This window comes from Canis lupus, chromosome 18, assembly GCF_048164855.1.
Source record: "Canis lupus baileyi chromosome 18, mCanLup2.hap1, whole genome shotgun sequence".
Lineage (NCBI taxonomy): Eukaryota > Metazoa > Chordata > Mammalia > Carnivora > Canidae > Canis > Canis lupus.
The window spans coordinates 41,863,614-41,878,563 of NC_132855.1; the positions used below are offsets into that span (position 1 = coordinate 41,863,614).

The 14,950-nt window shown below is 35.2% G+C and overlaps 1 protein-coding gene and 1 long non-coding RNA gene across 16 annotated transcripts in view; one reads left to right on the forward strand and one right to left on the reverse strand.

The window, feature by feature from the left end:
• Nucleotides 1-14,950, reverse strand: part of GNGT1 (G protein subunit gamma transducin 1) — a 340,161-nt gene that overhangs the window by 250,788 nt on the left and 74,423 nt on the right. For 6 of the 15 annotated variants that reach the window (XM_072784141.1, XM_072784159.1, XM_072784140.1 and 3 more), the window contains one exon: nucleotides 14,648-14,767. The exons of the other annotated variants lie outside the window; for them this stretch is intronic. The gene's annotated coding sequence lies outside the window, so the exon portion shown is untranslated. The remainder of the gene's footprint in view (nucleotides 1-14,647; nucleotides 14,768-14,950) is intronic. 15 annotated transcript variants of the gene reach the window in all.
• LOC140609059 (uncharacterized) overlaps nucleotides 1-14,950 on the forward strand; it is a 95,666-nt gene that overhangs the window by 70,987 nt on the left and 9,729 nt on the right. The window lies entirely within an intron of this gene.

Below are 14,950 nucleotides of genomic sequence, written 5' to 3' on the forward strand. Positions count from 1 at the left end.
CCCTCATGTCCTTTTACCTATCTCATCTCAAAATAACTGACCACAGTATGTTTCAATTAGAAAAACCTTCAGTGATCTCATTACCAACTCATTTCCTGCCATAAAATAGCTAGAAATTTAAGGAAAATAGTAATAGGTTTTCATATAGTAATCTCAGTGCAACCTCTAGAAAGAAAGGTCTCAAATATTTTTAATGCTAAGGAGATTTCTACAATTTTCATGCAAAGGAATAGGGTGAGAGTTTCCACCTCCAAGAACCTGATGACAGAAACTTCCCCCTCTTCCTTCTGGAGTAGATCTTCCTTCAATGTCTGGTTAACACAAAAAATTGCATATTTATAAACCACTTTACTACATTATGGGCTATTCTCAGTACATAAATTAGATATTTAACTGATAAATAGTATCTCATTATTACTACATTCAGTCTGATGAAGTTTAACTCATTTAATTAGGCTCTTAATTTGTCTTTGCTCTGAATTTCAATCTCTGGTCAGCTAAAACTCGTACCAATCCACATATTCATTTGTTCTTGATGGCTCAATCTTGACTTCCTTCCCAACCTGAGATTGCTTGTTCAGTTACCCAGACCCTGACTTGGTTCTATCTACTTGATTTCCAAGTAAGTAAAGATCTTTCTGTTTAAGTTGTTTACAAATTACTTTTGCCTTCATATTGAACTGTGGGTCTGTGCAATCCCTAAGGAGCTGTATACTCTCCATTCTCTCTATTCTCTATATTGTCTCCAATTTGAAAAATGCCTACAGAGACCCAGTAGGTGTCATAAACAAGAGAAGTGGTCCAGATGAAAGGCAACAGAAGTCCAAGACAGCAGAGAGAAAATGTCTCCTGCACGTCACTCTCATTTCTTGCAGGGCAAGCATGAAAGCAACCTGCTCTGGCTATTTGGAATAGAATGCCACCTACTTACAGGAGTTGTCTTGGAATACTATCTGCATCCCACAGAACTTTACAGTCTCCAGTACAAAGCAAAAACCCCATGCTTTACTAGACCCAGCTAGCTCATTTTCAGGAAATCAAGATTAAGCACCTGGGGGCATTTTTTTTTTTTGATAATCCCATTACTTATATTACACCAGAGAAGTTCCACCTTCTTTCACTATAATTGGCCCCTTGAAAAGAAAATGCCCATATTCTATACAGATGTACAGGCATTTGGCACCTTGTATATCTAAATCTGTTAATGAGAGTGAGGAAGTGCCAAGATCATTAAAATACACACGCAATCTCCAAATTTCACTTAGCATTTGCAGATTTTTCTGCTTGCTAAATCTGCTAAAAGTCCTATAGGCAACTTTATAGATCTGAGTTTTAGGTTTTGATGTCCATATGTGTGCCTTCGAAGTGACAATGTGTGGTAGGATGACTCAAAGGCAGAAAGAGCCATAAAGATACCTGACTGACAGGTGGACATATCGCATAAAGGCAGCACCTAGTGTGCTTCCCTAGGCAAATATTCAGGACCTTAAAAAGGCAGTAGGGACATTCCTCTAACAGAAGTGTGTGGTTCTAGCTTTGCTTTTTAGATAGGAGGTGTCATGGTTCTTAAACTCAAAAAATCCAAAGATTATTTCTGGATTGTTTTCTCTGTCCTGAGATGGTAATTGAAATAGGCTCTGGACAAGGCTAATTTGACTGAAGCAAACTCCTGTCCTGAGTTTTCTTTGTGGAACTATTGAGCTCTGGACCAATTTATCAGAAGATATGTTCTTCAGCTTCATAGACATCTGTCCTATCCCTCTGCAGCCTCCCTCTGTCCTCAGGACAGAAACCTCAAGAGGGTGAGGTACTCAGCTATCTGCCAGAACCAATAACTCTTCACATAGGTCAATGTTTTTCATATTATTGTGCCTCAGAGTTGTGGTGAGAGGGTAAATGTGCATTGGTTGCTGATTTTTCCTAGACTCATTTTATCAGTTAGGGATCCAAGAGAAAACAAATGACATAATGGAATTATACTAACTTAGGATAACTTGAGAGTCTAATAAGAGACTTTTTTTTCTTTCTTTCTTTTTTTTTTTACAAAATATGGTCAGAATATAGGGAAACCAGAAAGGATAGTGCAGGGCCCTGAGCCTAAAGGGGGAGGAGAACTCACCACCCTCAGCCCAAAGGCAGATGAGGAGAAGGAGCATTTGTTCAATTGGAAGGGCAGTTAAGAAATGAGTTACCTGTTAGAAACTGAGACTTTAGGGGGCACCTCAGTGGCTTAGTCAGTTAAGTGGCTGCCTTTGGCTCAGGTCATGATCTTGGAGTGGTGGTGGGGGGGGCCCTGCTCAGTGGAGAATCTGCTTCTCCCCCTCCCTGCCCTTTTTGTCACTCCTGCTCTCTCTCGCTTGCTCTCTCTCTCAAATAAAAATAAAATCTTAAAAAAAAAGAAAAAGCTGAGATGTTAAATGGAGGTACCTACCAATTCCCATAGGAAAGAGCTAGGGAAATGAATACCCTGACTTCACTTTCTTCCATGCCTCTCCTCCTTCCTTCTGGTCTCTTGCTGGTGCTACCAACTGGCAAAATCCAGTGTTTGATCTGAGTCCAGAAGACAAGAGCACAGCATGTTGGAGAATGGCAAAGAATGAATATGGAGAGGCAAGGAAAGACACCCAACACACTCACTCACTAAGCAGGGGGAACAGAAGTAATCTTACTCATGAAGGGTCAGTGCGGAGTAATAAAACAAGACTGAAATTATAATGCCCAAATTACTTCAGAGCATTGGCAGTAAAATCTAAACCTAAACATGATCTTTCCAGGCTTTCACTATAGGAAAGCCTTCAGAAAACTGAGGTCTCCTTTCCTTTGAAAACTGAGGTCTCCTTTCCTTTTGCCTTTGCCAAATGATTCCTTCAACTGGGACTGAGCACTTTGGTATTTTCTGAATCAGCACACATTAGTGACAGGTGTTGGATGGTACTTGGCTATAAGAATATCCAGAGGCAGCTGATCTCCTCACATTGATGACAGAAGAGAAAATCAGGTGCACAACGTGTGACTATGGACAGTGATATATATTCTAACTTCTCTGTGTCTGACATTCTTTTTCACCTATTATGCCTTCATTCACAGGTCATAATCAGTTTCATAACTTTATTTTTACATGATTGTTGAGTTTTCTATGAGTATTCTGGTTATTTTCAGGACATTTTTCCTTTCTTTTATTCTTTCTCTTCTCTACCTCTAGTGTTAAAAAGAAATGTTTCCTAAATTTTTATCTTCAAATAAAATAATGGGGGATGGGACTGACTGCCATTGGAAATTCTCACAGCTTTCCTTTTCCATCTTATAACGGCTCTCGTGCCTAACCTCTTTGAGTTCTCAGAAAATAAAATGAGGTAATAGATGAGGACTAATTTTTTTCTAATATTTTTTTAAACATTTGTCTTACTCTTATGCTTGTATTTACAGGTTTCTGTATTTTCCCACTATTTCTTTCAGAGAATTGACTGATTCCTATTTTATTTTTATTTGTATGTGAAGAACTTCTTTTTTATCTTATCTATTTTAATTGTAATAAAAAAGACATACAAGAATAAACACATGTATATATATATATAGTAGTCACACATGTATATATATATATATATATATATATATATATATATATATATACCTATTCACAGACAAGCAATGTGTAGCCATTTGTATTCTTTCTGAATGTTCACACATAAATGTTATTGGAAACAAAGCCAATGAATTCACATCTAGAAGCAATGGTGAGAAATATGGTCACTGCTAATTTGGGAGGAAAAAATATTATAATCTGGCAATAAGTTCTCCTTAGGAAAGTAATGTTTTCTTTGCATTATTTTATTAATTGTCTCTTCATAAAGGATCTAAGAGTGCCTTACTAAATATTGCTCTCCTTCTCACTATAGAAAGTCTAACCATTTTAGAGGATTTGAGGTTAATTTTCCACAATGCCAATTTATTTATTTTTTTCACAATGCCAATTTAAAAAGATAAATGACTTTCAAATGTATAAATTTCACTGTATATATTATCTGTACAGTACAGAAGAAAATAATATACATTGAGTTCACATTAATGATTGTAGACTACTGTATCATTATGTAGTTTACCTATACAGGATTTCACTAAAGATTGATATTTATATTTTTATTACTAATATAAACACCTGAATTTTTTTAAAGACTTTATTTATTTATTCTTGAGAGAGAGAGAAGAGAGAGTCAGAGACACAGGCAGAGGGAGAAGCAGGCTCCATCCTGGGAGCCCGACGTGGGACTCAATCCCAGGTCCCCAGGATCACACTCCGGGTTGAAGGCAGGCGCTAAACCGCTGAGCCATCTGGGCTGCTCCAAACACCTGAATTTTGACTGCAGTGGCAAAGGCCATCTTCCAAGGTCAGAAATTTATCTACAAAATAATATTTAGAGCCTCTCTAAATATTAGAGAGGAACTCTTATAGTCTGCATCATCACTGAACACATACTCTGAAGAGAGAACTATATTTAGTTCTCTACATTCAACACAAGCATAATTTTTATATAAAGTGATGTTTTGATGTTAAATTCCAATTTTCCCTCTTCAGGGATGGATAAAACCCCTTGAGCAGGATAGTTAAGAGCATAGTCACTTTTCTGAGCAAATAAGGATTCCTTTTCACATAGGTACTATTGATTCTCCTCCCTGTCTGTACTGAGTCTGTCTTAGGATACTGTCTTTTTATATCAAGTATCATTACCATCTAAAATAAATTTTTAATCTTTGCTTATACACTTTCTCAAAGCTCTTTTCTCAGTATAGAAACTTTTTTTTTATTAAAAAGGTATTGCTTCCTTCCATTACATCCAAAATGTATACTTCTCATAACCCATTACACTGAAAATGACTACCCTCTTTGTGATGCACCGATGCTGTCTTTCTCTTCTTCACTTCGAATATTTTGTGTGCTAACCTATTTGAAAATTCCGTGTTCTACTTGAAATTTCAAATATTCTGTCATAACATCTAATTAAAACTTGGTATCCATCTCACCTTCATCTTTACCTAATTGGTCAAAATTGTGAATACTGAAGTGTGTCTTACATCTGACACACAAAATCTATAGTACTGCAGGGAGGTATTAGCATTTGAATTTTATATATTTGACAGTATGTCAGTATATACATTAAATTGATAAATATGTGGACTGAATGTCTCTTTTGCATTCAAGGCACAGATTTCCATTTGATCATTTTTTTTTCTGTTAGATCCAAATATCAACTGATCAGAGTTATGAAATGAGACCCAGCTACAACCCAGATGTACTAGAAACACAATCTGCCTTGAGAATATTACATTTGTGACAAGAAATAATAAAAAGATACTCCATGTTACTATAAATACAACCATAAGGAAAACAATTAACTTGAAAAAAATATGGGGAAGGATAATAGGAGGAAAAAGATTCACTTCTATTACCCCAATGGATCTGCTACAGAAGACAGCTTACTTCAGGCTAAAAGTGCTATGTTAATTTATTATAATGAACCATCAATTTGGTCTAAAATTGCTTTAATGTGACTAAGGAAATATTATGGCTCATCACTCATTATGTCTAGCACTTAACATAGTACCTCACAGTGTATTTGTCAGTCATTATTCATTACTTCTGAGGTAATCATTTACATATTATCAACTGTAAACTCCAGTCCACTTCTGATTAAACTATGACTTCTCCCAGAATTTAGATACTCAAAGATCCAGGAGTCTGAAATTGGACCAGAGATCTGTTGTGTCATAATTTACCCTTCAGAAGCTTTTAAAGTATAAAAGGGAAGCATATTTTTAATTTAAAAATTATTGGCTTCTTCATTGAATTAATAAACTATGAAGTTTTGCCACCATTCAGACCACTTAAATGAATTAGCTTATGACAAAGTGATGATATTACCAAAAACAACTTGAAGAGAAAGATAAAAAAAGATACAAAAATTATCTATGTGAAGTTGTCAGTGACCTTCCAGAACAGCAGAAATCTAAGTTCAGGATAGAAAGGAATTTCAAAAACTTTAACTGGTATCCTGAGATCTACTTTTCTACTTGATCTTAAAAGTCAGACTCCAGGGACACCTGGGTGGCTCAGCAATTGAGTGCCTGCCTTCCACTCAGGTCCTGATCCCGGGATCTGGGATCGAGTCCCACACTGGGCTCTCCATGAGGAGCCTGCTTCTCCCTCTGCCTGTGTCTCTGCCTCTCTCTCTCAGTCTGTGTCTCTCTATGAATAAGAAAATAAATCTTAAAAAAAAAAAGGTCAGACTCCAAATGATCAATTACTTGTATCGCCAAAAATAATTTTAATAATACTGGTAGGAATATAAAAGAATCTAACATCCATCATGGTAAAATTCAAATTGCCTGGCATTCAAACAAATGAAAATTATGACCCTACATGTAGCACAACTACACAAATAATTAAAAAGTAAGATAGTGGAAAAATATTAATGTTAATCAAAAGAAAACAAGGGTGGCTAACTTAATATTAGACAAAGTAAAGTACAGACTAAGGAATATCACCAGGAAAGAGGTCACTTCAGAATGATCAAGGATTTGGTTCAATAAAATATAACTCATTAAAATGCATCAAAATAAAGCAAAGACTAATAGAACTACAAGGAGAAATAGACAAATCCACAATTATAGTTATATATATCAATAACCCTTTCCTAGTAATTAATAGAATGAGGGGACTAAACTCAGTACTGTGTAAAAGACTTGAAAAATTATATCACCTGTGACTCAATTGACATAGAACACCCCTCCCACCAACTTAAAACACATTATTCTCGAGAGCACATGAAATATATTCCAAATAGGCCATGTTCTGGGGCATAAAAACATGTCACAATTTTTTTTTAAGGATTCATCTATGTTCTGTAACTACAATGAAATTAGACAATTAGTACTAGAAAGAACAATGAAAAATCCCCAAATACTTGGGTATGAAAAAATGTCTCATGGGTCAATGAGAAATCAAAATTTAAAAGTATTTCTTAACTGAATATAAACAAAACATGTCAAAATTTACGGATGTCACTAAAATAGTACTTAAGGAATATATAGACAAGTTTAAAAACAATGACCATAACTTGTACTACAGGAAATTAGAAAAAAAGATGAGCAAACAAAACACAAAGTTAGCAAAAGAGGGACGCCTGGGTAGCTCAGCAGTTGAGCATCTGCCTTCAGCTCAGGGCATGATCCTAGAGTCCCAGAATCAAGTCCCACATTGGGCTCCTTGCATGGAGTCTGCTTCTCCCTCTGCCTATATGTCTGCCTCTCTCTGTGTCTCTCATGAATAAATAAATAAAATCTTTAAAAAAAAGTTAGCAAAAGAAATTTAAAAAAGAAAAATTGAAATCAAAATAGAAAATATAAAAATTATATAAGTAATAAATGGAAGTAAAATATGGTTCTTTAAGAATATAAATGAAGTTGACAAACATCTATAAAGTCTAATTAGGAAAAATACAGAGAATACACAATTAATAAGTAGGTGATATTTACATATTCTATAGATTGTTTTAAAAAAGGAAATACTAAAAACAACTTCATGTCAATAAATTCACCAAGTTAGATGAAATGGACAAATGCCTTAAAAATACAAACTGCCAAAGCTCACTTACAAATAAATAAACAACCTAAAAAGCCATATACCTATAAAATAAATTGAATTTATAGTTTAAAAACTTCCTATATAGGAAATTCCAGGACCAGATGACTTTGATGGTGAATTCTAACAAATACTTAAAAAATAAATAATATCCATTCTACACAAACTCTTTGATAAATTCAAGGAGGAAGAATATTTCCCTACTCATTTTAAGAGGCCAGATTTACCCTGATAATCAACATCAGACAGATTACACAAGTAAGAAAACTACAAATAATAACATGGATGAATACAGATGCAAAATCTAAACAGAAAGTTATCAAATTGATTTGTATAACATACGAAAATAACAATACATCAGACCAAGCGTCATTTATCTGTGGAATGCAGAGTTGATTTCACATTCAAAAATCAGTTAATGTGATTCATCATATTAAGTAACTTAAAGAGAAAAACCATAGGTCATTCCAATGGAAAATATCTACCTTATAGTCATCATAAAAACCTCCAGCAGCTTGGAATAGAAGGAACTTATTCAATCTGGTAAGAGATAACTAAGAAAACCTTGCAGCTAACATACTTGATATTTTTGTCTCAAGATCAGGAATAAGACAAGGATGCCTACTAGCTATGGCTGTGCTGGGGATTATAGCAAGTGCGACAACTGGGAAATAGAAATAAAGGGAATCCAGACTGGAAAAGAAAAAGTAAGATTCACAGATGACATGATCATCTATGTTGAAAATCTGGCAAGGATGAAGAGAAAGTAAAAACTTCATTGATTGCTAGTAGGAATGTAAAATAAAAGTTTTTTTGATAAACAGTTTGAGGGGCACCTGGGTGGCTCAGTGGTTGAACATCTGTCTTTGGCTCAGGTCATGATCCCAGGGTCCTGGGTTCGAGTCCCACAGCAGGCTCCCTGCATGGAGCCTGCTTCTCCCTCTGCCTGTGTCTCTGCCTCTCTGTGTGTCTCTCATGAATAAATAAAATAAAACCTCTTTTAAAAAAGAAAGAAAAACAGTTTGAAAGTTTCTCTAAAAATTAAAAATAAAATTATTATTCAGTAATTTCATTCCTAAGTATCTACCCAAAGAAAATGTAAGCCTATGTCCAAAGACTTGCATGCAAATATCCATAGCAGCAGTATACATTACAGCCTTAAACAAGAAGCAATCCAGTGTTCGTTAACTGATGAATGGAAAAACAAAATATATATACTTATCAATAAAAAAAACTATTGATATAGACAACATGGATAGACCTCAAAAATATTACACCAAATGAAAGAAGCTCTCCATAAAATACTACACCTTATACGGCTCCATTTATATGAAATGTCCAGAGAAAGCAAATCTATAGAGAGAAAGATTATTAGTTGCCTGGGGCGAGGAGTGGGAGCCATGATTAACTACAAATAGCTATGAGGAAACTTCTTGGACTGATGGCATATTCTAAAATTGCATCATGGTGATAGGTGCACAACTCTGTAAGTTTGCTAAAAATTACTGGATTGTATCATTACAATGAGTGAATACAATGGTGTAATAACTACATTTTTTTAAGCCAAGAACCCACAAAATTGGGAGTAGGAGGTTTAGATAAATTAGGCTCGGCAGACTATTTATAATTGTTGATTTTAGATGATGGGCAATGGGGGGTCCATTCTACTATTCCTTTTACTTTCCTGTACATTTGAAATTTTTTAGACTAAAAAGTGAAAACAAAAAGACTAAATGATTAATATTTTGGTCTCTTGTGCAATTTATTTTATACAGTCTGACCGATCTGTTATTAGCATGTACTATTCCTGCCCCTAAGTGCCCACATTCATTTTTAACCAATAACTATGTTGACTTAAACTTCCTACTATTTCCTATTTCGGTCATTTATCATTCTTAATAAGTCTAGAGAGTCACTTTCAACTTAATTTCTCTCTTCAATTGTAAATGAGCCAAATGCCTGACTTTCATGCATTTCCATGTTTTGACAATCTTATTCAACATACTATGAGATTACTGGGGACTTGGGCATTAGATACTTTGTGCCAATGCCAAGGGAATGGAACCAAAGAAGCTGTTTTTTATATTGCTTCCTTGCTTTCTTCTAACTCTAATTTTAGTCATTAACTACAAATTGTCTATGAAGTTATAACATACCTTAACGTAGGTTTGTAAGTTTTTTCCATAAGGAATTATAAACAGTTGATGCTACACTAGGGGCTCCTATGAAGAAGTGGCTGGTTTTTCTCAGTTTTGCCAGCAACGTGTACTGTATCCTTGAACAAGTAGTAATCTAACTTCTCTTTATCTGAGTTGTCTCCAATATTAGGACCACATTTCTTTCACCCTATTCCTCTTGTCTTGGAGATGAAATCTTAATCGATTTTTCTGGAGATATGACATTTATGTCACCTCGTTTCTGAAGTCCTCTATGTTTTTTATTCTGCGATTAGAATTACTCATTCTTTGAGTTTTTTTTTCTTTCTGAGTTTTAATATGACTTTGATTAATATTCATTCTCAAATCTATCTTTGATTTGTATTACGGGAAGATGATTTCATGCCTGTGTCTCCAGTTAGGATATGAACTCTTTGAAATCTATGACTTTGGACAAACCACAATCTGTTAATCTTTGAATCCCAGAAGTTAGTTTATGATCTCTCAAAATGTTTGTTGAATTGAATTGGAGTTTCTTCTTGCCCAATGTTTATATTTGACAGATAAAGAAACTCAAGAGTAGGCACTATTTTTTCACCTTTTCCACATCATGACACACACAGAAAATATTAACATTTGTGTAGCATGCTAAGGTAATTGAATGAAACTGCTCCAAGGAAGAAGCTACTTTCCTGGAAGCTACAGCAGCCCCAGGCATCTCTGGACACTTAAAAGCTAAACAGACCATTATCTCAACTTGGTTATAACCCATTTACAGCATATCTGTATGCCAAGGTATATCAGGAGGAATGGAGGTTCTGGTTATCTGTCTCAAGCTCATCCAGCTTCCTAGCTTCAATTTCCATGTTCAACTGCAGTTAAATGTGGAATTGAATTTGGATGGCAATAAACGCATTCCTGAATAGAACACTTCCTTTTTCATTCAGATGGTGGCCAACTCCTCCTGGCTAAGTTCTATATAACACTCTGTGAACAAAATCATCTTAAGCTATGCTCTCCAAAACGCAAGTGGGATATTTTTAAATAAATATTAGGTTTTATCTTCTATATCCCCAGATGCAATGCTTCCTTCTATCCATCCTAGTTTCAGATCATGGATCCTTTCCTTCACTAAAAAGGTATTAATAAATTAAAATGATCTTTATGGCTGTGTTATATAAAGATGAATATAGTACAGGCTGGATTCCTTTATATACCTTCATTAATACAATATATTTTTCTTACTTTAAAAGAAATTATAAATAAAATATTTTCCTGGGCACTAGGCACTGTGCCTAATGGAAAACTTGGCTCTATCCAGGCCCTTAATGATTTCAGGCTTTGAAGTTCACCCACATGGGGACCCTTTAGTTAACCATCCCATGGGCTAAATTTCTGGATGTCTCCAGCAGCAGAACAATTGGTTTTAGCAATGATTAGACAGAAAGGTAGCAGAGTTGAATGTACAAGCAAGTGCTGAAAATAATATATTCTAATAATCCTTACTTTAGGGCATATTAATGTGTCCTTGGGCAAGTCCATTGAATTTAGCCTAATTACCTTTGTTTGTTCACTTAAAAATAACTCATGGGAGGCTAAATTGGAATACTTTGAATCACTATGTAAGGTTTCATATGGTGAATAAAGTTGCCTACCTGATTGCTATTGGGTAACTGATGCCTGTCACATACAAAATACAAAATCTGAATTTACAGGCTGCATAGAATCTGATCTTTCATGCTTCCTACTTTCTAATTATTTTCAACTGGAAAAGGCTCTCATGTTTTCCAGAGAGCAAGTGGCCCTGAATTAGTGTAAGGCATGATAGATCAAGAGTAACACACTAAGTGGATTAGTTCCTTGTTCTTAGTTACATCATGAAGACAGAAAGCTCTTCCTTGCTTTTTCCTTTCCCATGGATTTTATTCAGAACTCTTTTCGTCAGTGTGCCCAAGTAAAAACTGATGTTACATGAGGATTTTCTTACCTTCATTCAAATTCCCTTCTGAACTGTATTTCCAGGTGGGTTCAGATCTGATCAAATTCTAAAAGTCTGGGCTCCTGATAGCTCTTTTTCTTGCATTCTTTGATATGCATAATAAGGCCAAAGCTACTTCTGCTAGTTTCACAAACCACTAACCCCCACAAGGAATCGGATGATTGCTAACTTTTATGCCAGAAAGACTGAAGTATTTTTACACCAGCATTTAGCTCATTTATTTCAACGAATGAGCAGCTTTCCTCAGAGAATAAAGCACCTCTTCACTGCTGGGGTTTCAGATTAGGTGATGACTACCAGTGAGGCTTTCTCCACAGGAACTTTGTGTTTACTTCCTTTACGATGGCTCCCAGAAGTTGTTCAAGCAACACTTTTGCATTCGCATATGAAACTGGGACGCAATCTCCTCTCAGGCTCAGCACGTGGGAGTGAGAGTGTGGGGTGGAACTGGTAATAAGAGAAGCAGCTACTATATTTGTGAATTTTAATTTATTCATTCAAAACATACTTACCGAATGCTTACTAAATACCAATCCTAGATACCAATACACAAAGCGGAAAGACAGTTTCTGTTCTATGAGAGTTCACATAATCTGAGGGAAGAGACAATAAAAAATAACCTTTATATTGGAAAAAGATAAATGCTATGATTAAAATAATTAGAAAAAGATGTGTATGCTCTCCAGTAGAGAAATGTCAAGTTGGTGACAGTTTATGGTTAATATCAGATAAATTCAGATGATTTCCTAATTTGAGCTTAATATGTTTTCCTACTTCATGATTTCTATAGGTGGTAGACATTATTCTCTGATTCCTGCTTTGACTTCAGTCCTCTTGTTTAATATCATCTAAACTGATGTGTCCTAAATTCTGTTCATTTTAAAATTCATCTTTCCTCACCACCATTTTCTTATATTCCTCCCAGATTTCAAAAGTTAAACAGAAAAAAAATGTGTATTTTAAAAACACAGATTCAAGGTATTATATTAGTTTCCTGTGACTGCTATAACAAATTCCCACCACAAACTTGGTAGCTTAAAACAACAAAAATTTATTCTTTTACAATTCTGGAGGCCAGAAATCTGAAAGCAGTTTCACTGCACTGAAGTAAAGATGTCAACAGGATTATGTTCCTTCTGGAGGCTCTGAGGGAGAATTCATTCCCTTGCTTTTTCAGCTACTGGAGGCCACTTATGTTCCTTGGCTTGTGGCCTCCTTCTTTATTTTCAAAGTTCACCAGTGCAATCCCTTCTGACATTACATGGCCTTCTCTCCAGGTGTTTCTCCTACGCCCAACTAATGAAGACTACATGAGTCCACCTGGAAAATCTATAATAATCTCAAAATTCTTTTTTTTTAAGATTTTATTCACTTATTCATGAGAGACACAGAGAGAAAGAGAGAGAAAAAGAGAGAGAGAGAGAGAATGTGAGGCAGACACAGGCAGAGGGAGAAGCAGGCTCCATGCAGGGAGCCGGAGGTGAGACTCAATCCTGGGACTCAATCCCAGGATCACGCCCTGAGCCGAAGGCAGATGCTTAGCCGCTGAGCCATCCAGGTGTCCCAATTTCAAAATTCTTAACTGCATCTGCAAAATTCCCTTTGCTATATAAGGCAATATCCATAGGTTCCAGGGATGAAGCTATGAACTTATTTGGGGGAACAGTATTCAGCCTACCATAGGTATTGTAAACCCAAGGAATTCATGAAATGCTATCAGAGCTTGTTTCTGGGAGGCACATTTTATACCATCACCATACATGTTCCCAGTCCTCAGTCTATTCCTGGACCTTGGTTATATATAAAAAATATGCAACCTAACTAAAAGTGATCATTCTTATTAATATCTCCTAATGTGAAAATTTCACAATTTTTCCTTATTTTTGTTTAAAATGTACATGAAAGCTTCAAAAATGCAATTTGGGTGATTCTAGTTCATTGATGTTTAATTCATCTAAAATTTCACTTGCAAAAATGCTCATATATTCACAAAACTATAGATGTTTCTTCCTCAATTCATGGTCTTAAAAAGTAAAGATGGTTGTTATTAAGTCATAGTTGAGAACCATGGAGAAACATACATAGTTTCCAGTATTTCATTTCTAGTGAGATTGATGTTTGCTCTAATTTTACATTTAGTCAGTCCTTAGTGAGGAGAATTTTTTTCTAAATTAAAATAATCTCAGAGTCAATAAAAGAGTGTTTGTGTGTGTGTTTTCAAATGGAAACAAAATGCCTCTTGGTTTTTCACTAAGCACTTGTTCATGAGGAAATGGATTTAACACGTTGAAACCAGCAGTGCTAAAGCTATTTATACTCCCTCCCTTCAGCATCTACATAACCTTGCAATGGAGAGATCAAGCTATGCAAAATGGTTCAGGTCTTAAGCATTCACCTTATTATCATTTCAATATCATTCCTTGTCTATTGATAAGAAGCATCAATAAAGGAGCTATGTATTTCTAGAAACTAAAATGTTTATTCCACACCACCCATGACAGAGAAACCTTAGTGACTTTTATATGCAGGACATTTGTCAAAGATTGGGATAATAAAATACAGACAAAGATCTCCAATACTTAGAATTAAAAATGACAAGCACATTCATGATTCCTTTAAGAAAAGACTGTTGCTCTATTGCAATACTTAGCATTTTCAGTCAGGAGACCCACTAATATTCAAAGTTTACTAAACATTGATAGTTTTAGAAATTTTTGAACTTTAATCAAAATTGACTGTTTCTATGACTATCTTAATTTTTGTCATTTTCTTTCTTGTATTTTAGTTCCAGTTTTTAGGGAGGCAATATTGGGAACTAGAGCAAAAACAGGAGGCTGGATGCCAGCCTCAGCTTACCTGACACCATCAGACAAGTTATTCAGAAACAACATGGCAAAACATTCTTTCTTCCCAAAATCAATAATGTCTGGTGAGATACTATTCCCAATAGGCTTTAAATACCTAGGGACAAAAGCCCTGTAAAAATGCAAAATATATGCATTTATATTTAGACTAAATTATCATATTTTCTTCATTTAATATTTCTTCTATTTTATTTTCATATATACATCAGTAAGTGATTTGTAAGGACCCATTAACATGGGGCCTTATAGTATTTTAAAAATAAGTATGCAAGAAAACACTGTATGGTTCATGTGC